Genomic DNA, 23,832 nt, shown 5'->3' on the forward strand with positions numbered 1-23,832 from the left:
AAGGCTTGGATGCAGCTACTTGGCCATGGAAACCCATTTCATGAAGCTCTCTACGCACTGTTCTTGAGCTAATCTGAAGGCCACATGAGGTTTGTAGGTCTGTAGCGATTGACTCTGCAGAAAGTTGGCGACCTCTGCACACTATGCGCCTCAGCATCCGCTGACCCGCTCTGTCATTTTACGTGGCCTACCACTACGTGGCTGAGTTGCTGTCGTTCCCAATCGCTTCCACTTTGTTATAATACCACTGACAGTTGACTGTGGAATATTTAGTAGCGAGGAAATTTCACGACTGGACTTGTTGCACAGGTGGCATCCTATAACGGTACCACACTGGAAATCACTGAGAGCGACCCATTCTTTCACAAATGTTTGTAGAAGCAGTCTGCATGCCTAGGTGCTTGGTTTTATACACCTGTGGCCATGGAAGTGATTGGAACACCTGAATTCAATGATTTGGATGGGTGAGTAAATACTATACGTAGTATTAACTATGATTTTTTCATCCATCATCCAAGCATCTAAAGTGCATAATTTGCACTGTCAGTATATAAATGTTATGGTCAAATTTTGCACGTTAACAGAGATGAAATAAAGACATTGTAAATCAAGTATGACAGGCAATAGATTTATTAGCATGCTAATTCTGGTAGAAGCAAATTTAGTTGGCAAACTGAGAGAAGTCCTGTTACCAGATAAGCATCTTCATTGGACAGTGTTCACCCAGTAGGTGAAGCTTTGGCTATCAATCCGAAGGCTGTGAGCTTGAATCCCAGCTCTGTCATGCAGCCACTGTTGGGGCCTTGAGCAAGATCCTTAACCCCATCGGCTCCATTGTCTTCCGAACATATATGTGGAACATATATATGAAAAAAGCCAGTTAATCTGCCCTATATCATTTACATTAATAATTTTTCCCAAGGTAATTTTAACCAAACAGATTGACAAGTGAGGCAACCAACCTTTTCTATGGCAGTAGTTACTCTATCATTAAGGATCTGGGCTATCAATCTGATTTTAAATCCTAGCAGCCACTCCAAGCAGCCACTGTTGGACCCTGACACCAGCTTCCAAACAAGCTGGGATATGTGTACAAAAAAAAACAATTGTACTGTATGTATGTATATATGACAATAATGGCAATTCATCAGAAGCTATTACTAGCTGCCACCAGATTCCTGAGGAGGAAGGTGGTCAAAAACCCTTGAATGACTACAAAAGACCTGCAGCAAGATATGGCAGCAGCGGGCACTGATGTTTCAGTTTGCATAATAAAGCACATACAGTGCCTTGCAAAAGTATTCAGCCCCCTTGAACTTTTCAACCTTTTGCCACATTTCAGGCTTTAAACATAAAGATATGAAATTGTAATTTTTTGTGAAGAATCAACAACAAGTGGGACACAATCGTGAAGTGGAACGAAATGTATTGGATATTTTAAACTTTTTTTAGAAATAAAAAACTGAAAAGTGGGGCGTGCAATATTATTCAGCCCCCTTGCGTTAATACTTTGTAGCGCCACCTTTTGCTGCGATTACAGCTGCAAGTCGCTTGGGGTATGTCTCTATTAGTTTTGCACATCGAGATACTGACATTTTTTCCATTCTTCCTTGCAAAACAGTTCGAGCTCAGTGAGGTTGGATGGAGAGCGTTTGTGAACAGCAGTTTTCAGCTCTTTCCACAGATTCTCGATGGGATTCAGGTCTGGACTTTGACTTGGCCATTCTAACACCTGGATACGTTTATTTGTGAACCATTCCATTGTAGATTTTGCTTTATGTTTTGGATCATTGTCTTGTTGGAAGATAAATCACCGTCCCAGTCTCAGGTCTTTTGCAGACTGCAACAGGTTTTCTTCCAGAATGGTCCTGTATTTGGCTCCATCCATCTTCCCATCAATTTTAACCATCTTCCCTGTCCCTGCTGAAGAAAAGCAGGCCCAAACCATGATGCTGCCACCACCATGTTTGACAGTGGGGATGGTGTGTTCAGGGTGATGAGCTGTGTTGCTTTTATGCCAAACATAACGTTTTGCGTTGTGGCCAAAAAGTTCGATTTTGGTTTCATCTGACCAGAGCACCTTCTTCCACATGCTTGGTGTGTCTCCCAGGTGACTTTTTATAGATATCTTTGACAAATGGCTTTCTTCTTGCCACTCTTCCATAAAGGCCAGATTTGTGCAGTGTACGACTGATTGTTGTCCTATGGACAGATTCTCCCACCTCAGCTGTAGATCTCTGCAGTTCATTCAGAGTGATCATGGGCCTCTTGGCTGCATCTCTGATCAGTCTTCTCCTTGTTTGAGCTGAAAGTTTAGAGGGACGGCCGGGTCTTGGTAGATTTGCAGTGGTCTGATACTCCCTTCATTTCAATATGATCGCTTGCACAGTGCTCCTTGAGATGTTTAAAGCTTGGGAAATCTTTTTGTATCCAAATCCGGCTTTAAACTTCTCCACAACAGTATCTCGGACCTGCCTGGTGTGTTCCTTGGTCTTCATGATGCTCTCTGCGCTTTAAACAGAACTCTGAGACTATCACAGAGCAGGTGCATTTATACGGACTTGATTACACACAGGTGGATTCTATTTATCACCATCAGTCATTTAGGTCAACATTGGATCATTCAGAGATCCTCACTGAACTTCTGGAGTGAGTTTGCTGCACTGAAAGTAAAGGGGCTGAATAATATTGCACGCCCCACTTTTCAGGTTTTTATTTCTAAAAAAAGTTTAAAATATCCAATAAATTTCGTTCCACTTCACGATTGTGTCGCACTTGTTATTGATTCTTCACAAAAAATTACAATTTTATATCTTTATGTTTAAAGCCTGAAATGTGGCAAAAGGTTGAAAAGTTCAAGGGGGCTGAATACTTTTGCAAGGCACTGTAGTAAAACTCTAAATGTCTCCATGCCCAAGGTCTCCAAGACATATGCCTCTATTGACCCAAAATCTATCCAGTATGCTCAGGATCATATAAATAAGCCACATACGTTTTGGGATTCTGTTCTGTAGAGTCATGAAACAAAACTGTAACTATTCAAGCCTATGGATCAGCGGTATGTCTAGAGGATAAAAAATAAAGCATATGCTGAAAAGAACACCCTGTCTACAGTGAAGCATGGCAGTTGCTCAGTGATGCTCTAGGGCTGCTTTGCTTCCTCAGCAATTTTGAAACCTGCAGTATATGGAGGGCAAGATGGATTCAATAAAGTATCAGGAAATCCTATGAGAAAACATCATCCCTTTTGTGAGGCATGATTGTTCCAACAGTATCCTAAACATACCTCAAAGTCTACCAACACTTTTAGGTTTTAGTCCTGAAAGATGCTGGAGTGGCCGTCACAGTCGCCTGACTTAAACCTCATGAAAAAATCTTTGGTGGGATTTGAAAAAGGTAGTTGCAGCATGCAACCCCAAAAATAATAGTAAACTGGAGGCCATTGCTCATGAGGAATGGGCTAAGATTCCTCAGGAACGCTGCCAGAAGATGGCGTTTGCGGCAGCAGCATAACAAAAAAATTGTACTTAGTGTGCTCTACTAAGTACTAAAGATGGTTGTCATGAAGGGGTTGAGTAATTTTGAGAACAACCAGTTAAGTTTATAAGTAGACCAAGTAAAGTAAATGTCCATTTGTTATCAGTAATGCAGCTGAATTAATTGTACAGTGAGCCATAATTTTATGAAGTAGTACTCCACATGGCTGAATGAATTGTTCGAAATCTCCATGTGTTTTTACAACAGAAAACATACAATGATTTCTATTACAAAATATCAAATACCAAATCAGTTTTTAAAACAGTTTCTTCGAAAGTAAAAATTAAAAGGTCTGAGACTATCACTATAGCGCCGTCAGGTAAAACCTGTGAAAGCTGTGAATGACAGCTTGTGAGGGAAAGGGGGAAACCAACTGCCAAAAAAGATGAAAGAATTTCATTAATCAGCACTAATTGTGCACACATTAATCAGTTCCTCTAGTAACTTCTAGTAAGATCAAATTTCCTCTAGTAAAAATAGCTTATATATAATCTCTTACAAAAAATTACTTCTTATTAGCTAACTGATTTACTTTGCTACCAGGAAATGTTTGTAGTTAAGTTTTACTATTGTCTAAGTTTGCTTCAAACCAGAACCAGATGCTGCATCCTAAACCACATACCTAAAATGAAATTGTTTGTAAGAAAAGCACCAAATACTCTCCTGGTGTATTTTGGGATAATATTTAGTACTTCTTTGGCTAAAGCAAAAGCACTGCATACTTACACGCAAAGCTCTTATCCATACTTTTACATGTCTTTAATGGACAATTATAAATAATAAGGGTGGTGGGTTTCTACGCTTCTGAATGGCAGAGACTTTTCAAAGCTATCTTAAACCACAACTAAAGAATCACATGTGGTTCTAATTGTCCTAATTGAATACATATGGAATGAAATGTCTGACCGGGTCACATCTGTATCCTCTCTATTGCATCTTGCCACCCTTTTATACAAAGAAACACAAACTATTTGACCTGTCATGAAAATGTGCACCCATATTTCTAGCTTCACTTGACGCTCTTTCACAGACACAAACATGCACACACACACACACATACTCTCATATCCCATACCCTTAAAAAAAAAGGGACCATATGACATATTTACTACCTTTTGGGGATGTTACTGGGACATCCAAGGCAGGCATATTGATTTACGATACACTAGCACTGACAGCTTGTTCTTTTTAAAATTTTTTTAAGTTCGTCACATAGACTTTAACAGTTTTCCATGTGCTGTTCTGAAGGGCATGGCGTGCAGCTTTCAGACACATTTGACATTCTTTCTTAACAGATACTTTGCACAGATAATCGGCGCTCCTGCCTAAAACCTCTTCTTCCTTCCCTTCACTACTGGATGATACAATGTCAAATTTTTCTGAAAATTTAACACAGCATTAATAACATTCCACCTTTGCCATGGATTTAAATATAGAAACTTTTAACTCACCTTCTGGGCTAATTGTCATTGCATCCTTTTTTCCTTTGAAATCTTGTAGAGTTCCTCTCTCCATTGCCATTAGTAATAAACTAATTTTAGCAAGCTGAAACCTTTCCTTTGGTAGCTGGTAATATTCCCTGCGGATATGTATGTCATGGCCTAAGAAATCTACCAGCTGGTCTGCTTCATTGTCCTTCAGATTTAAAACTTTGGACATGGTGGCAATATGTTTTCTCAGTCTCCGGACAAAATGGTAACAGGGAACTGTGCCCCAGACTCAAGCAAATATTTATGAATGGCATCTCTCTCTCTTATAGCAGACAACACCGCTGGATGGGCAAAGAGAAATACTTTTCATGAATTTCCAAGCGGAGACCACACTGTTTTAAAACGGCTTTAAAGGGACTGCCATCTTTCATCCTCCTTTACCCTTAATTTCGACATGTGCAAGGTGATTACACACTGTAAAAAATGATGTTAAAATTACTTTAAAAAATTAAGGCAATAGTTTGCATGGATCTTTTTTAGTTGAATTAACTTTCTGTTATATTAAGTAAATAAAACCTATCTAAGCCACTTAAAATATACTTAAATAAATTATCACAGTATAACTAAAATCACTATGTTGAGTCAACTTAAATATTTTGAGTTGGTGGGGGGGTTAAGTTGAATCTACTCAGGGTTTGTAATAAATACAACTAAATAAAGTCAAAATGAAGGACTACAAATTCAAGTTGTACCAACTCATTTTTTTTCCATGCAAACTATTGCCTTAATTTTTTTGCTTTTGTATTTCTTAAAATACAAGTTTTGCTCCACTAACCCAAATAAATTAGGTTCTGCTAACATGATTATGCTGAATATTATGAAGCTTAGTTAATTTGGACCTACTTAACAATTTAAGTTGTTCTAACATTAAATTTTATTTCTGTTCTACTTAAAACTGTATATGAAACCTTTTGTATTAATTACATGATAAGTTAAAGAAAATGAAAGGCACATTTGGAAATTCCATATTTTTTATTCAAAAGTTCTGCAACAACAAATTAAAGCATCTGCTTTGTACAAAAACATTGCAATTTTCTCTAAACATTGCTAGCTTGAATTATCTGCACTGTAAAAAATAAAAAGTTGAACAAACTTAAAAATGTAAGGCAACCAGCTGCCTCACTTTTCTGAGTTTTCTCAACTTAAGGCATTCATACTTATTTTCTTTAGTTTCCCTATAAGTTCACTTAAAAGAATATTTTAAGTTAAATCAACCTTTTTTTTACAAGTACAATCAAATAGTAATTGTAATTTTGTCCAACTTTAAAGTGATTTGAGTTAACTAACAACCTAACTTAGCAAAAGTTGCACAACTGCTTGCGCTCCTGAAGTTGAAAAAACTCAAAAAGGTGAGGCAGCCGGTTGCCTTACATTTTCAAGTCAACTTTTAGATATTTAAGGTTGACTAAACATTTTACTTTAAGTTTACTAAACAGTTTTTTTTTTTAAAAAGCAGTTACTAAAATGTTTTTTACAGGCAAAAGTTTTTTTTACATATCTGAACTGGCAGTTGGTAGCTCAGTGGTTAAGGTACTGATCTAGTATTCAGTGGGATGCTGGTTCAAGCCCCACCACCACTAAGTTGCCACTGTTGGGGCCCTGAGCAAGGCCCTTAAACCTCAATTGCTTGCATTGTATTCAGCCACAATTGTAAGTTTCTTTGAGTAAAAGCATCTGCAAAATGACAAAAATGTAAATAAATATGTTAGGCTCTTAACAAGTAGCTATGAAAGAAATTTAAGAAAATTGTATTAAAATGTTTATTTGACTTTCACAACAGACATTTATTTTAAGCCATAAACCTGTGCCACTCCAGCAAAAGTATAATTAGCATCAATAAACAAACTGGTTTTCCAGGTAAGCACAGTCAGGATACACACACGGCAATGGCCAGGAGCGCCCTTGGTAATGACACAATCTGTAATGTGTCAGTAGTACCTCTGGACTGGGATTGCATTGCATATCAATCTGCAAAAAAAAAAAAACACAAACAATTTTAAAATAATATATTTAAATTTAAACAATCTGATGATTTAGCTATCGTTTAATAATCAATTAAGACATGCACAGTAAATCAGCTAAAGTTCAAGTATGTATGAAATTAGCAAAATGCCAATAAATTGACAATAAGCATATTAATGTTTAAAAGTTTGCAACTATAGCTAACTGTCCATGTACTCTAATTCTGATTATAGTTAGTTTGGGAGTCATGTGTGCATAATTCACTGTGGCATCCTAGTATGAATAAATCAGGGTAAATTTGCTACTACAAACACACACTGGAATGGACTGAAATGTTTTAAGAACATACACCATGTACCATGAATAAGGCCCTACCTAATTCACAGCCGTGAAAATCACATCACTTATGTGAAAATTACTTACCATCATACTGCATCATAATTAAGTGCAACAGACTTTTTAGTGGTGTACTGTACCACAGTCAAGTTTAGCTTACTAAGCTAACACAGTTAGCCCCAGGCCATTCAAACCAATGTGCATCATAACCCGCTAGCATGCCAGCTAACATCTCTTTGTGTACCGAAAATGGTTAAACTGTCACCGACAAGCCCAAATTTGCAAATAGATTACACTCGTAAACCTTTATATAAATTAAGAATCAATGTGAATTTATTTACTTTTGAAAAGAACTCGCACTCGTCTGCCATACAATATTTGAAATCTTTGGTTGAGAAAATACGTGAAACTAAAATGCTAGTAATTCCCCTCGTTATTCAGTCAGTTTATATTTTATGCATTTGTTAAGTTTTAAACATAACTTTTATTATGTTGAATAGCTGAATACCTACCTCAGGGCAGGTCAGGGCAAAATCCAAAACTTCAGCGCGTTCTCAGCGTCGTCCTCGTCCGTTACAACTCAACTCGGAGAAGTGCGCATGCGCGGTGACAGAACGTACTCAGAGCTTCTAATGCTCTTCTCTTCTTTGCTTCGTTCAGACAACTCAGATATTTTAGTTGGCTCAACTCAAAATTGGTATGATGTTGTACTAAAGCAAAATAATGCGTTGAAATAGGTTAAAATTTTGTTTGTCTAAGATAATGTCTTTTTAAGTTGCCCAAACTCAAAATTTTGAACAAATGTAACAAACTTTTTTTTTATGTGGAACAGACTTATTATATTACGTTTAATTTACTAATGTGCTGAATCATTTTTTAGAGTGCAGCATTCATTTAAACCAGGGGTGTCAAACTCATTTTCACCGAGGGCCACATCAGCATTATGGTGGCCCTCAAAGGGCCGATTGTAACGTATCCTGCTGTGATTGCAGTCACATTGCTGTTTTTCTTGGAGGCTGAATTCTGCATTTATATTGTTCTACTTTACCACAGACACAGCCTCATAACACAAGAGATGCACCGGTTTCTCTTCCTGAAGCACAAACTTGTTTTCACTTTCATAAAATTTCCTCCTTCTGCTTAATTTTCTTAATTATCTTTTTGTACATTTTAGGATCATGTGTAAATATGTGTAACATCATCTACTGGCAGGCTGTGTCACTTTGCAGGTCACAAATTCAGCATGCATTTTGAAAGATGCAGTTTATTTAGGATTTTACAGTGTATTTTTAAGACAATCATTCTGCCCTCACTAATAGTTTATCCCCCTTTCTCAGCTAGACAGACAGACAGACAGACAGCTCCCTTCAGAATAATCATACAGTCGTTTAAGCTCTCGCGGGCCGGATCAAATGACGCGGCGGGCCGGATCTGGCATATAACAGGCATATGGCTATGTCTCCATGCAGTGGTGTCTAACCTCTTGAGAGGGGCACAGTGGTTCGGTGGTTATCACTGTCGCCTCACAGCAAGAAGGTCCTGGGTTTGATTCCCAGGTGAAGCAGTCCAGGTCCTTTCTGTGTGGAGTTTGCATGTTCTCCCTATGTCTGTGTGGGTTTCCTCCAGGAGATCCGGTTTCCTCCCACAGTCCAAAAACATGGAAGTAAGGTGAATTAAAGATACAAAATTGTCCGTGAAAAAAAAAAAAAAAAACTTGAACTGATGAATCATGTGTAACAAGTAACTACCTGTCCTGTCATGATTGTAACTAAAGTGTGTAAAACATGACATTAAAATCCTAATAAAATAAATAAAAATAACATGCATGCATATGGGACACTTCTACCTATTAAATAGGATATCTTGGGTGAGTGTTGCTTGTGCTAGGTTGAAGTGAGTGTCTCTAGTGGGGTTAATCTTGTGTACTCTTTGTGTTCCTTTCAGTTGTTTTCCCTAATATAGGTAAAGCTGCTTGACATCCTGGGTAAAGGGCAGAAGTTGTGGTGCATTGAATTTACCTTCTTTTGAAGTGCTTACATATCTTCCAGAGATTGTTAATTCCATCAAACCTAATGAGAATCTGTTGGTCATGATTTCCACCATTTATGACATTTGATTCTAGAATACTGCAGATTCAGAAGTAAATGGCCCAGTTTGAGTAACAGTGAAAGAATGCGGTATGAGTTTTTCTGTTAACTGTATGCACAAACAGCTTTTACAGCTATCTAACGGCAACTGACATTCTGTCTTTGCAGCCTCTGTTTCATTTTTTTGACTGCCGACTACATCTTTAGCAATGTCTTACATACCTTTTTACAAAGAAGACAGAAACGATTTTAGCATATGTTCCTCAAACAGCTGCTTTGATGTAGGACACATCTTTATCTATGAGCTGAAGACTTATTTCTATCTTCAGTAAAAAAGGACCGAAATAAAAGGGTATTAACTTTTACAGATGCTTTGATGTAGGATACAGCTTTATCTATAAGCCAAAGCCTTATTTCCATCTTTAAGTTAAAAAAGAGAGTGAAATAAAAGGGTATTAACCACAGGGGCTCACACTGATATCAATCTGGGACAATGAACATTACCTGAACCATGGCACTACCATAGCCCCCACACGCCCAGGTGGAGCCCACATGTACCGCCACATCAGGCCAGAAAAGTGGGGCTTACATTGAAATTCGGGACAGTGAATGCTATCTGAACTGGGCTGCACAATAACCCCTGCCCAACCAGGAGTCCACATGCACCTCCACCACTGGCGAGACCAGAGGAGGCTCCTACTGCCATATGTCTGAACTGGGGCACCACCATAACAACCGCTCATACATTAGACTGTTTTACAAACAAACTGAGGCTATGTGCTATCAAGTGTGGCAAACATACAGCATTAAAGTGCTAACAAATAAAATACTTTTTTTAAGTTCTCTCACTGGCAGGTAATTGAGAATAGATGGTGTTTCAGTCAGGCACAATTCAATGAAAGGAGGATTATTATTATAAAACAGATGTTTTACGATTGGGGACAAGAATGTTTGTCCTCATTCGTAAAGTGGCACCTATTTTACTGTTGATTGGTCCAAAATTTTACCCTAAAAGTATGGTGTGCAGGCGCATACACCCATCACACACACACACACACACACTCAGACCCCAGAGGTGCTAATGAAAGCAGCAGACATCAGAGGGTGTTGACCACATTCATGTGGTCAGAGAGTCTGTCGTGAACTGATGAACTCTCACGAAAGAGACAGTTTATGAAGAAGGCAACAGGGTGACAGCAGAGTAGAGGGATGAAAAATGGACGAGCAGGCCGGGAAAATAAGAGGAAAAAAGTTCAAAGGTTAACTATGAGATATATTGTGCTGTTTTTTTTTTTACTAAACCTCCACCACTCTATTGAGTCCACTGAATTTTAACCCATTTTCTAAACACAAAAAAGTCTTAACTAATCACTACCAAGAACAGTAATCCACAGAGTGCTTACAGAGTTCTTTGAATACATTAAGACATTGAGGTAAGTTATGAAAAAAACCTATGTTGATTCAGCGTTGCTGATTAGATAAGCATTTTTGTAAATGCTAATGTTTATCTATTCTACAAAGACAAGCATAAGACACTATAAAATGAATGTAGCAAAATATAACACTATATAACAAAAAAATCTTCTCTCATGGTTGAAAGAATAGCGTTTTGATCTCCCTCTGTCATTTAGTAGCACATCAGAAATGGGAAACATGGGCAGTGTTCTCAACTCAACAATTAAATGTATAACATCATTTCAACATGGTTGCTCAAAACAACAGAAACATGAATTTACTTTTAAATAAGACTCATAAAGTTTTTACTTCTATCTGAGGCACAACAGTAATACAAACCAAACCACAGACAAGCTTCAGTGGAGGCAATGGAGTTCTCAGTGGAGTTTTTTTCAGTTTGTAGCTTAAATGTGCATTATGGCTATCAATGGCACAATTTTAAGTTATTTGCTGTTCGGAGGTGATTTGAATGTAGCATTTGAGACAGCATAAGATAGTGAGTTAAATTATAATTTAGGTATTGTGAATTATTTTCTTCTGCCAAGCACTGTGTGAATAACATGGTTTAATGTATGCGTAATGGAAAAGTTTCTGATCAATTAGTTTTAGTTCGACAGACTTTAAGTACAATTGATGCCACAATTCCCTAATAACTTTCAAATGTGTTTACGTAAGCATAGTGGTGCAACAGATAAATGTTAGCGCTGAAATACAACAAGCTATTCATGTCTGAGAGTTGGAAGCTGACTTTTTGTGTCTCTTGGTAGGAAATACAGCATACTGTACATATAATCACCATCAATGAATATATTGTGTGGCTAGATGGTGCACATGGTAGCATGGCCAAACAGCAACAGGGTCCTGTGGACCTGAGTTTAAACCTTGCTGTTCTGGGATGAGTTTGGTACGTTTTTTTTTCTGTCTGCATGTTTTTCTCCAAATAATTTCTGTTTGCGTGTGTGCTTAATTGTGTAAGAGTATGTGTGCACACCAAAGATAATGTCACTTTTGCCTAATACATTATTGCTTAAAAGCAATAAGTAATAGAATTTGTGTTAATTTAGTCAGAAGAGCAACTGGCTCGCAATCTGTTTCAAGTCACCCTGTGCAGATAACTGATGTTCCACTACACCAAACCCCTTAAATCTTGTACTGTTTACAGGTAAAGGGTTATGCTGGACCCAGAAAGAGCCTTCCTCTTTTTTCATTAATACACATCACATCATTTTTCTCTAAAGCTCTTTTAAACGATTTGTCCTAAACTGGTATTTAAAGAGCAACTTATATTTTCTAGCACACAGTTCCCTGTGGATAGGGGCATTGTCATCCTAAAAGACACCACTCCAATCAGAATAGATATGTTCCATCCTTATCCACTGCATTGACTTTACATATACTGCAGTTGTTTCATTTTCCCAAGTGCAGTCATTCAGCAGAATCTGCACCAAACGTCCTTCCACTCCCTATCCACTCTCCAAACCCTAAATCAGTCATGCTGTCAGCATGGACTTCTGGTAACTGACTAAAAGCAGATTGCATTTTCCTGATGTTGTGTGTGTACCCACACACACATAAACACACTAAAATTATCTAATTATTTTCCACCCATTCTAACTTAGTTGTGTAAATGTGTGTAAAATATAGGCAAGTGTGTGTCTGTGTGCATTAACCTGATTTAACCTCTGTATGGATGGTGTATTTTCTGCCATAGATTAACAAACATCTAAATTAGCTATTATGGTAAATTATTAAGCATTTGGACACATGCAGAACTTACCACCTAAGAAAAACTGTGTGTGTGTGTATGCATGTGTAGATGTTGGTTAAGAAGGCCTAGTTTATAGTTTACATTCCACTATATCCTTAAGGTGTTCAGTAGGGTAATGTATGTGAAAATTCCTCTTAATTATGGAGTTCAGGTTTTTCAGTCTAATCCTCAACTCTACTGAGCAGTTTAGGTGGTTTAGACACATCTATTGCTAACAGGTTTATTTATTACATTTTATACAAAAAATACACATTTATACCTTTGTAATAATAGTAGGGTGACATTAAGCATTTGGTCATATAGCGCATGTAAGATGATTTGAGTAATAATGTTCACATGGGACAAGCATCATGTGAATTAATTTGCTGCAATCTGGAATTCTATATTATACTACTACTATACTACATTTATGACTATACTTTACTATGCAAAAATAAAGTTTTTGTGAGTCTTTCCTTTTCTCACAACACACAATGACATACTCAGTTCTGATTAAAGTAGTCTTTTCTAACTTTAAACACATAGACGCACATTCAAACAAAGATTTACAAAAATAAATCCCATTATGTAGTTGTCATGAATCCAGCCTCTGTGTGCTCCTGGAGTGGGCCTAGGTGCGCTTGGTTTGTGTTTTCTTGTCAGTTTGTCAGCTTGGTCCGGTTAGCTCATGCTCTTGTTTGTTCATGTTCTTGTTTGTTTATTCTTAGAAGTCTAGTTCAGTCTTGTTCATGTCTTGTCTTAGTCTAGTTTATGTTTAGCGTTGTTCATGTGTGTTTAGCGTTAGCATTTAGCTTAGCTTTAGTTAGGTTTATTGTATGTTTAGATTAGCATTAGCATTTAGTTTAGCATTTAGCTTAGTTCATGTGTAAGTGTGTTGTCTTGTTTAAACCTGTATTGTGTCTTGTCGTGTCTTTTTTGTTAATAAATACTTTCTGAAACATCTCTGCGTGTGTTGGCTACTCTTGTCCCGTCTAGCCCAAAATGTTACAGTAGTGGTTTAGTTTCATTTACATTTGTACAGTAGTGGCATTTAATGGACACTTTTATTAAAAGTAACTCTCAGAATGTATTATAAATAAATTGCTCGCCCAGTTCCGAATAATCAGTGATGTGTAAGCTGATTATAGGTAAAACTGCTATCAGAAATATTCAACTCTTAAAGAAAATAAGATTTATAACTCTTATAACTTTTCTGCAGAGCCCAATTTCCTTTAAATTAAGTTTTTATCTGTTGAATAGTGAACTCAATAATGTTTCTATTTCAGTTTTTATCATCAGCCAGAGATGTTTAAGTGTTGCAACCATGGTGATAAAAGGGGCTTTCACAAGAGTTAAAGGAGATGATAATTTAATTTCACCAAAAGACCAGTGGTTATAAGAAGAACTTGAAGACCTGGAGGTTCCAAACTTACAGCAGAACAGTAAACCTGCCTTGCCCAAAAAATCATCCAGAGGCCTTACCAGTACAAATGTGAACATCAGGGACAAAAGGGTCAGTGACAACAACAAATAAATCACTTAACAAGCAAGGACTTCATGGCCGGACTTCAAGACACACAACTTTCTAGACCAAGAAGCACAGTAAGAGTAAGAACACAATTGCTGTTAACCAAATCTTCTCTTCATTATGCGCCATATATTCTGCAGGAAAAGCTAGTCAAGTACACACAATCTGTGTTTACAAAGCCACACTGTTGTTGCACATGAAGACTGAGGCCTGGTATTGTCTTCCAAAAAAACATGGGACTTCCCAAAAAAAGACATCATCCTTAATGGCTGTATATGTCTCTCTAAAATACCAATGTATGCCTCTGAATTAATGGTACCTTGGTCTTGATTGTCATTTTTGTTTTTGGCAGAGGTAACTTTACATCCAGTTTTGCATTTCATGATGCAACAACATAATGTGTTAATTAAGGGCTCAAAGGTCACACACATTCAACAAGTGTTTGTACTGCCTTACACTACATAGACTGGGATTTCTTCACATTCCCTAAATCTTCACAAATGTACTCATGGGAAACATTCTACTTGTACAACATTTGGTGTCCTCAGTTCACATAAAAATGGCAATGTAACACAGTGGTAAACATGCCCCGTCCCAACATTTCAAAAATATGTTGCACCCATCAAATTTAGATTAAGTCTATAAATGTAATGAATTCACCTGCCATGGAAATGGATGGGGGGGGGGGGGGGGGATTTACAGGATCCTGCCCATCTGCCATGCCATTAAAGCCGACAGGGGGCAAGGAGACACAAATGATTCACTGTATCACTTCCTTTAACAGACCATTTCTATGCCTCACCGAGCGTTAATTTGTGCCAGGTGGAAATCTCTCTATTAAATGTTTTTGGTCAATGTTTTCTGTATGTAGCGTGTAAATTGGACAAGCAGACACTGAGCTTAGGTTTGTTACTCCATTTTTTGTAAGGTTATAAATGTGGTTCAAACAATAATAGTGATTGTTTGCTATTTGAGTAAGTGACATTGTGGCACTGTTCTTCAAAAACACACAAAAATGAATTAATTAAAAATGTATCTGTAAACTATGTATGCATAAATTCCATTAAGGTGCATACTGTGAAAGGCAGCATGAGTCAAGCTCTAATGATTACAATGAGTCACCCTTTAAACACACACTTGGGTACACACACACACACACACACACACACTAACCACTTTACTTCACCCCAATGACACTGACCAAGTGCCTTTACATTCCAGAGCCAGGTGATGCTGGTTTTACATTTCTACTTCTAATCTATTCAGGATTAGCAAACATACACACAGCTGGTAGTGTTCAACACTAACTGGATGTTGTTAGTTTTCAGTTAAGGGATTCTTAAAGCTTAACAGTAACATCACTAAAACTTAGTTACTTTTCCATAGTAATAAACTTAATAAACTAAGAAGCATTAGTCTGTCTTAAAATATAAAAAGATTTGTCGCTTTTATCAGATTACCTTTAATGTACAGTGGACCCTTGAGTTACGAACGGTTTACCATACGAACATTTTGGGTTACGAACGATCTTTTTCAACTTAACGTACAAACAAATGTCGGATTACGGACAAAAATTCGCAAAACACGTGACACCACGAACAACCGTCTCTCTCTCTCTCTCTCTCTCTATATATATATATATACTGTATATACTGTATATATATATATATTAGGGCTGTCGAAGTTAACGCGATAATAACGCATTAACGCGACCTCAATTTAACGCGATTAAAAAAATTAGTGCCATTAACGCAAATTCTAGTTCATGTTGACACTTGACTGGTAGAACAAACGTTTTAATGTCGAACTTGCCACCGTTTTTCATTTGCGGTTTGTTAACATAATGTAACCGATCGTGGTAGTGATGCACTTGCATAATAAAGAAATAAATACACGCTATATTCACAAGTTGTCGGGAGCAGAACACTTTATTACACTTAATTAACTTCTTCTTCTGTACCGAATACCGGAAAGCTGAGTCGAGCACGTTAGTTCATGAACTATGGAAGCCCCAAAGGGTCAAAACACACTCACTTCGTGTAGAAACGTCCATCAAACCATCGTCACGATACAACCACAGACAAGTCTGATACAATAACTACGCCTTATCCCACCTAAAGCACCGCTGATCTACAATGTTTGCTGATGGAGAAATTCTAACCTACAATCTGACATTTACTGCCTAGTATGTGAGTGAATAAACTCCCTTACAGTTTTCTCTTGTCCCAGCAGTTTTTAACATAAGTACATTTAGCATAAAATGTGTTCACCATTTTAATTGTAACATTTCACTTAAAAATCCTTGTTTTCTATAACATTTACACAGATTTTTTTTAATGCGATTAATCGCGATTAACTATATGAAATTCTGAGATTAATCGCGATAAAAAATTTTAATCGTTTGACAGCCCTAATATATATATATATATATATATATATAAATATATATATACAGTATATATATACTGGTGCTGGTCATAAAATTAGAATATCATGAAAAAGTTGATTTATTTCAGTAATTCCATTCAAAAAGTGAAACTTGTATATTATATTCATTCATTACACACAGACTGATATATTTCAAATGTTTATTTCTTTTCATGTTGATGATTATAACTGACAACTAATGAAAACCCCAAATTCAGTATCTCAGAAAATTAGAATATTACTTAAGACCAATACACAAAAAATTATTTTTAGAAATGTTGGCCAACTGAAAAGTATGAACATGAAAAGTATGAGCATGTACAGCACTCAATACTTAGTTGGGGATCCTTTTGCCTGGATTACTGCAGCAATGCGGCGTGGCATGGAGTCCATCAGTCTGTGGCACTGCTCAGGTGTTATGAGAGCCCAGGTTGCTCTGATAGTGGCCTTCAGCTCTTCTGAATTGTTGGGTCTGGCGTATCGCATCTTCCTCTTCACAATACCCCATAGATTTTCTATGGGGTTAAGGTCAGGCAAGTTTGCTGACCAATTAAGAACAGGGATACCATGGTCCTTAAACCAGGTACTGGTAGCTTTGGCACTGTGTGCAGGTGCAAAGTCCTGTTGGAAAATGAAATCTGCATCTCCATAAAGTTGGTCAGCAGCAGGAAGCATGAAGTGCTCTAAAACTTCCTGGTAGACGGCTGCATTGACCTTGGACCTCAGAAAACACAGTGGACCAACACCAGCAGATGACATGACACTCCAAACCATCACTGACTGTGGAAACTTTACACTGGACCTCAAGCAACATGGATTCTGTGCCTCTCCTCTCTTCCTCCAGACTCTGGGACCTTGATTTCCAAAGGTAATGCAACATTTACTTTCATCAGAGAACATAACTTTGGACCACTCAGCAGTCCTTTTTGTCTTTAGCCCAGGCGAGACGCTTCTGACGCTGTCTCTTGTTCAAGAGTGGCTTGACACAATGAATGTGACAGCTGAAACCCATGTCTTGCATACATCTGTGCGTGGTGGTTCTTGAAGCACTGACTCCAGCTGCAGTCCACTCTTTGTGAATCTCCCCCACATTTTTGAATGGGTTTTGTTTCACAATCCTCTTCAGGGTGCGGTTATCCCTATTGCTTGTACACTTTTTTCTACCACATCTTTTCGTTCCCTTCGCCTCTCTATTAATGTGCTTGGACACAGAGCTCTGTGAACAGCCAGCCTCTTTAGCAATGACCTTTTGTGTCTTGCCCTCCTTGTGCAAGGTGTCAATGGTCGTCTTTTGGACAACTGTCAAGTCAGCAGTCCTCCCCATGATTGTGTAGCCTACAGAACTAGACTGAGAGACCATTTAAAGGCCTTTGCAGGTGTTTTGAGTTAATTAGCTGATTAGTGTGTGGCACTAGGTGTCTTCAATATTGTACCTTGTCACAATATTCTAATTTTCTGAGATACTGAATTTGGGGTTTTCATTAGTTGTCAGTTATAATCATCAACATTAAAAGAAATAAACATTTGAAATATATCAGTCTGTGTGTAATGAATGAATATAGTATATAAGTTTCACTTTTTGAATGGAATTACTGAAATAAAGAAACTTTTTCATGATATTCTAATTTTATGACCAGCACCAGTATATACAGTGAGCAAACATTCGGACAGAGGACGGTGTTTTCTTTATATTTTTTAAAATTCAGCATTAAAATGTCCCCAAAGACTCTATTACACTTGCTGTTGAATAATTACTCCTGCCAGTAGCTGTCACTGTGTATCAGACAGCGGGGACAGTGAGTGAGAGAGAAGAAGGAAATCACTGAGTAAAGTATTCTTTCTTTTGTGCAATTACACCTACAAAAATAATTCTTTTGAAATAAAGAAGGAAATAATAGAGAAATATGAGAGTTATTGTTGTTTCTGCTAGATACATTTTATATAAAAAGAAGGAAATGTATTATGGTGTATGATACAGCACACGTACTGAATGTGTGTTTTTTATGTACAGTACTACTGTGAATTGTTGTTTATTATTGTTTACTACAGGAATGTCTATTCTATAATTTCAGATTTAAGGGAAAATATACTTGTATTTATAACAAAAAAGACCTTTTAAGACATTATAAAGATTATGTAAGGGGGTGGTTTGGGAGGTCTGGCACGGATTAATTCTGTTTACATGATTTCTTATGGGAAAAATAGGTTTAACTAACAAAGATTTTGACTTAAGAACAGCCCTTCGGAACCAATTAAATCCGTAAGTCAAGGGTCCACTGTAAAATCATGAACTGGTCAGTTATCAGTATCTGATTTTACCGATTATTTTGTACAATTAAAATATACTCAATAAAGCACAACTTTATGAAGATATAATGTGCTTTTAAAGAGTATTCATTTGAACTGTATATATTTCTTCAGACAGCATGTTTACCAGTTCATATATTAAACAGGGTGCATTTTTACCAAATTTTCAAAAGAATTAATACCTCTTGTAACAACTGTCTCCAAGTGTAAGAAATGTACAGATTAACTTTAGGTAAACAAAATTGTGTCAAAAACCATACAAAATAATCTACTGTGAATGAAGGTTTAAGCTTGAGCTCAGTTTATCATTAGGATAATTTTTTTTTTTTATAAATGTCACTCTAAGCTACACAGCAAGCATATGCAGCTAAAGTAACGGTACTGGGTCAAGTAAATCCAAGGTGTTACACAAAAAACTAAGTTCATTGAAGATATGCTAGTAAACAGTTTTTAAAAACAGATTCACTTATATCACCACATCACAACCTACCTATGTTAGGCTATGTTAGGCTATGTTAGACCTATTGCAGTGCTGAAAATAAAATGTGTTAAGGTAAAAGGGTTGTGGAACAATTTGACTTTACTGCTTCTTAAGATAAATGTCAGTGTCTGGCTTTAAATTTGTGAGTCTTTAAATGAACTGAGTCAAGTAGTGGAAGACAAATGGGACCTTGGCACAGTGTGTGTCAGAGAGAGCGAAAAGGAATTGAGTGACCTGAGGTAGATACACATTCCTTTGGGACTGGCAAAAATGCTGAGTCCATCTCCATAGTGACAAGGTGATGGCCAGTCCACAAAAAAAGAAAACACCATGGTAGGTTGCTAATCTTATAAAGCATAAAGGTTTGGGTGGTTGTGTGTGTATGTGTGTGTGTGTGTGTGTGTGTGGAGTGTGGAGTGTGTGTGAAATGCTGAAAGGTTGTTACAGATGTGTTGTGTGAGCAAAAAATCATTACTGACTCTTAGTAAAGGTACACCAGCAGGTCTCACTGCTGATGATGAAGCAGAAAGAGAATAGGAACATGAGAGGGCAGTAAGGTTCTGAATGAGGGGGCATTGAGAAAATGCTTAGGTTGCTAGGAGGAGTTGAATATGTATGACAGAAACAAAAAACACCAGACCCTCCACCCTAAAACCCAGACATATGAAGTCTAAGACACACACACACACACAAACACACACAATGAATGGCCTCAGTTGAGGAACAAAAGTGCAATAAAGAGTAAAAAGACATAATCCATCAGGTACAGGAGCTGACTGAAGTTGTGTAAAGCATACTGCCACTGAAATATGGAGCAGTGACAACTAATTTTCTGCAGTGATGAATTTTGCTTTACTATCTAGCAGTGGGATAAACTAATCTGAGAGCCCAAAGCTACCTACCTTATGCATAGTGCCAACAGTTAAATTTGGTGGAGAGATGAATGTCTTGGGCTGTTTTTTGAGGTTTGGACTTGGTCCCTTAGTTCCTGGTAATGTTAATGCAATTACACAAAAATATATTTATATGTTTTTCATGTAATATACATTTATATGTTTCCAGGGTTTTCATGGAACATACCTGTCCCAGCGTAACTGTACCTTTGTGCACAAAGCAAGGTCCATGAAGACATGATCTGAATGGTTAGTGGGGAGGAAATCAACAACCTGCACAGAGCCCTAACCTTAACTACATTAAGCACCTTTTGCATAAACTAGAACATCAACGGCGAGTCAGGCCTTCTTGTGTGTCAGTGCCTGACCTTTGATTGAATGGGCTCACTTCAAAATCCTGTGGAAAGCTCTCTTAGAAAAGTGGAGACTGTTATATCAGCAAAGTGTGTTAAAATGTGTTTAAACAATAATAGTGATTGTTTGCTATTTGAGTGAGTATCTTTGTGCACAAAACAAGGTCCATAAAGATTTTAATGGTCAGTGTGGAGAAACTCGGACGATCTTCACAAAGCTCTAACCTCAACTGCATTGTTATAGCAGCAAATTGTGCTAACACTATACTAATGTCCATGGTTTTGGACTAAATTGTCCAACATGTTTATTAACGTGTAGTGACCCAGGTGAGTCTGGTGTTCACATGTTTGCCATATACTTTATAATGAACAGTCTGTAAGGTCAAATAATGCAACCAAGTCTACACAATAAGATTGGTGAGTCTGGGTGCTCAGGTTGTGCAGTGGTAAAACACGCTAGCACACCAGAGCCGACATCTCAGCTCTGCTACCAGCATTAGATTACAAACTGTACTACAATACTGTATTAAAATTTTTATTTTTATTTTAATGCCATTACAGAATCCAGGTCTTTTAATGTAATTACTCATTTTTCAGTATAACACACATACTTTTTTTGTTTCATCCTTTTTGTTAGCTTATTGTATCCTATTTTTAGAAGTGGGCTGAGGTCAAAGACACTGTCATTAGGTATGCAAAGCTTGTGCCATATCAATAAACAGTAAACAAAACAACCTGTTTTAATTTGTCACCATGAACACCATTCTAGAAACAGCTAGAAACCAAATGGCAAATAGAAACCTGACTATAGGTATTACATTCACTCTAAAAAGTCTTCCCCATTTCAAAGACTGCAGCACTAGAAACAGAATCAGCAAATTAATGAAACACTTCAGAACTTCTGCTGTGCATTTACCACAGGTCATACCTGTTTATACAATGTTTAAAGATATAATCAAACCTAGTAAAATTATAAAGACATTAAGCTGAAAATTGTTATACTATTAATTTAAGCATATGTATTTAATATAAAAATTGCAGTAATGTATCAGGTTAACCCTTTGATGCACAAGCTAAGCAAACCCCTTCTAATGCACAACATGGGTCAAAAATTACCCATATTCATCCATTCAAGAATATTTTCATATGCACATTTGTCAGTTATTCATGTATTTGCTGTCTTAGCTAATAAAAGCTATCTTTACTAGAATATGTAAACAGCTAGCAAGCAAACAGTATAATACATATTCAAGATTCAAGAGCCTAATCTTGTTGTCTTTCAAAAGATCAGTAAATATGTTTTTGACTACAAACACTTACAAATGTCAGTAGTTTCTGTCAAATTCCATAGTAAATACATAAGGGTCATTTTTGACCCATGTTGTGCATTAGAAGGGTAGTGATACAAAAATGATTTTTATTAAAAAAGCAAAAAATATTAAACTGAAATAAGGATTTGTGATGATCAAAAACAAGTTCATTGAAAAATTCATGGAAGCTTGAATGACGAAATTAATTTATTGCAAAGATATAGAAAATAAAAACTCAGTTGGGTCACTTTTGACCCAGGTTGTGCATCAAAGGGTTAAGAACATTTAAGAAGTTTAATTATCTACTAAATAAAAGCAATACTGATATAATCACTAAATCTTGCTTTCTGTCTTCAACCTTTTTATCATTTATATTACATTTTGTCTGCACGGTGGCTCGGTGGGTAGAACTGTCACCTCACAGCAAGAAGGTCCTGGGTTCAATCCCAGGTGGGGCGGTCCGGGTCCTTTCTGTGCAGAGTTTGCATGTTCTTCCTGTGTCTGCGTGGGTTTCCTCCAGGAGCTCTGATTTCCTCCCACAGTCCAAAAACATGCAGTCAGGTTAATTGGAAACATTAAATTGCCCTATGGGTGAATGGGTGTGTGTGTCTGCCCTGCGATGGACTGGTGCTCCGTCCAGGGTGTTACTGTGTGCCTTGCGCCCATTGACAAACTGGAATAGGCTCCAGCACAACACCCCTCCATCCTGCGCGACCCTAATTGGATAAGTGGTTAAGAAAGTGAGGGAGTGAGTGAGTGAGTATTACATTTTGTTAACAGTATTTGAAATCTAAACTTAGGGTGCTCCAGTGGTGCAACAATCTTATACGCAAGACTACCACTGCAAAGAATTCTAGTTCTGGAAGCTGTGCTGCCGGCCTGACCAGGCACTCACAGTTGGCTTGTCTAAGGGAAGGAAAATCATAGGGATATGGTTTGTCTTCTTTGCTGCTGCAGATGACTCTTGTTGTCTGTTTGAGGTACCAGCACAAGTGAATGTACACATGGCATAGTGTGACTCTTTGTACTAAGCGTCAAATGCTAACTTATTTTAATAAAAGCAGAGATCAGTTTAGGAAACTTTATGTTTGAATCTTAACAATGGGGTTTAAAATAGTTTAAAAAGTTTAAAGGCAAAAACTGAGAGGCAAAAAAATCTCTGTTTTTACAATTCCATGTCAAAAGTATCAAAAGTATTTTGACAAAGCCAAAGGACCTCTGTGCAACTAGAGTTGTAAATTTAATTAGTTTTTTGTTTTTCCAGATTGCAATGAAAACGTGGTGTACGTACTTACTAAATACAGATTTAAACACCTTGCATAACTATAGAATAAAATGTGAATGTGAATAAACTGTGATTGTTTTACCTAAAAAAACATTTCTTTTTTATTATGAACATCTTGTGTTTTTTTCAGAGCATTTTTTGAGCATGTTAATATAATGCTTTTAAAACCAGATCATGAGCTACTTATTCTCACTATTAAATACATTTTGTGTATCCAGTCACTACAAGAAACATAAAACGGTTCAAAACGAGTTTAACATCAGAACCATTTCTTAAAGCAATAAGAGGACAGATGTGTGTCCTTGTGCGGTTTGTGCGACATCGACTGACAATGAGAGCGCGAATTAACGCAAAATAAAACCGCAAACTTACTGTGAGTTTTGTTCCTCCGTTTGACCTCGCTGGCAGGCGGAAGGTCGATAAAGTGCACCCGGTGTCCGGACATGGATGATCCTCAGCTATCCTTACGAACCCTGACTGATCTGCTCTCCTAGTGTGTGTGTGTGTGTGCGTGCGTGCGTGCGTGTGTGTGTGTGTGTCAGCGGTATCCGTTAGGTTCCGTAATGCGCGTTTCTGACAGACGCAGTGACAGAGCTGCTGGCGCGTCGTTCAGTCCAGCTGCGGTTTAGTTCCT

General features: G+C 37.4%; 1 protein-coding gene across 1 annotated transcript in view; it reads right to left on the reverse strand.

Moving 5' to 3' along the window:
• Positions 1-23,612, reverse strand: part of si:ch211-285f17.1 (sickle tail protein) — a 170,310-nt gene extending 146,698 nt beyond the window's left edge. Inside the window, exon 1 of the mRNA XM_062991043.1 lies at positions 23,571-23,612. The gene's annotated coding sequence lies outside the window, so the exon portion shown is untranslated. The remainder of the gene's footprint in view (positions 1-23,570) is intronic.
• Between the last annotated feature and the right edge of the window lie 220 nt (positions 23,613-23,832).

This window comes from Trichomycterus rosablanca, chromosome 3, assembly GCF_030014385.1.
Source record: "Trichomycterus rosablanca isolate fTriRos1 chromosome 3, fTriRos1.hap1, whole genome shotgun sequence".
Classification (NCBI taxonomy): Eukaryota; Metazoa; Chordata; class Actinopteri; order Siluriformes; family Trichomycteridae; genus Trichomycterus; species Trichomycterus rosablanca.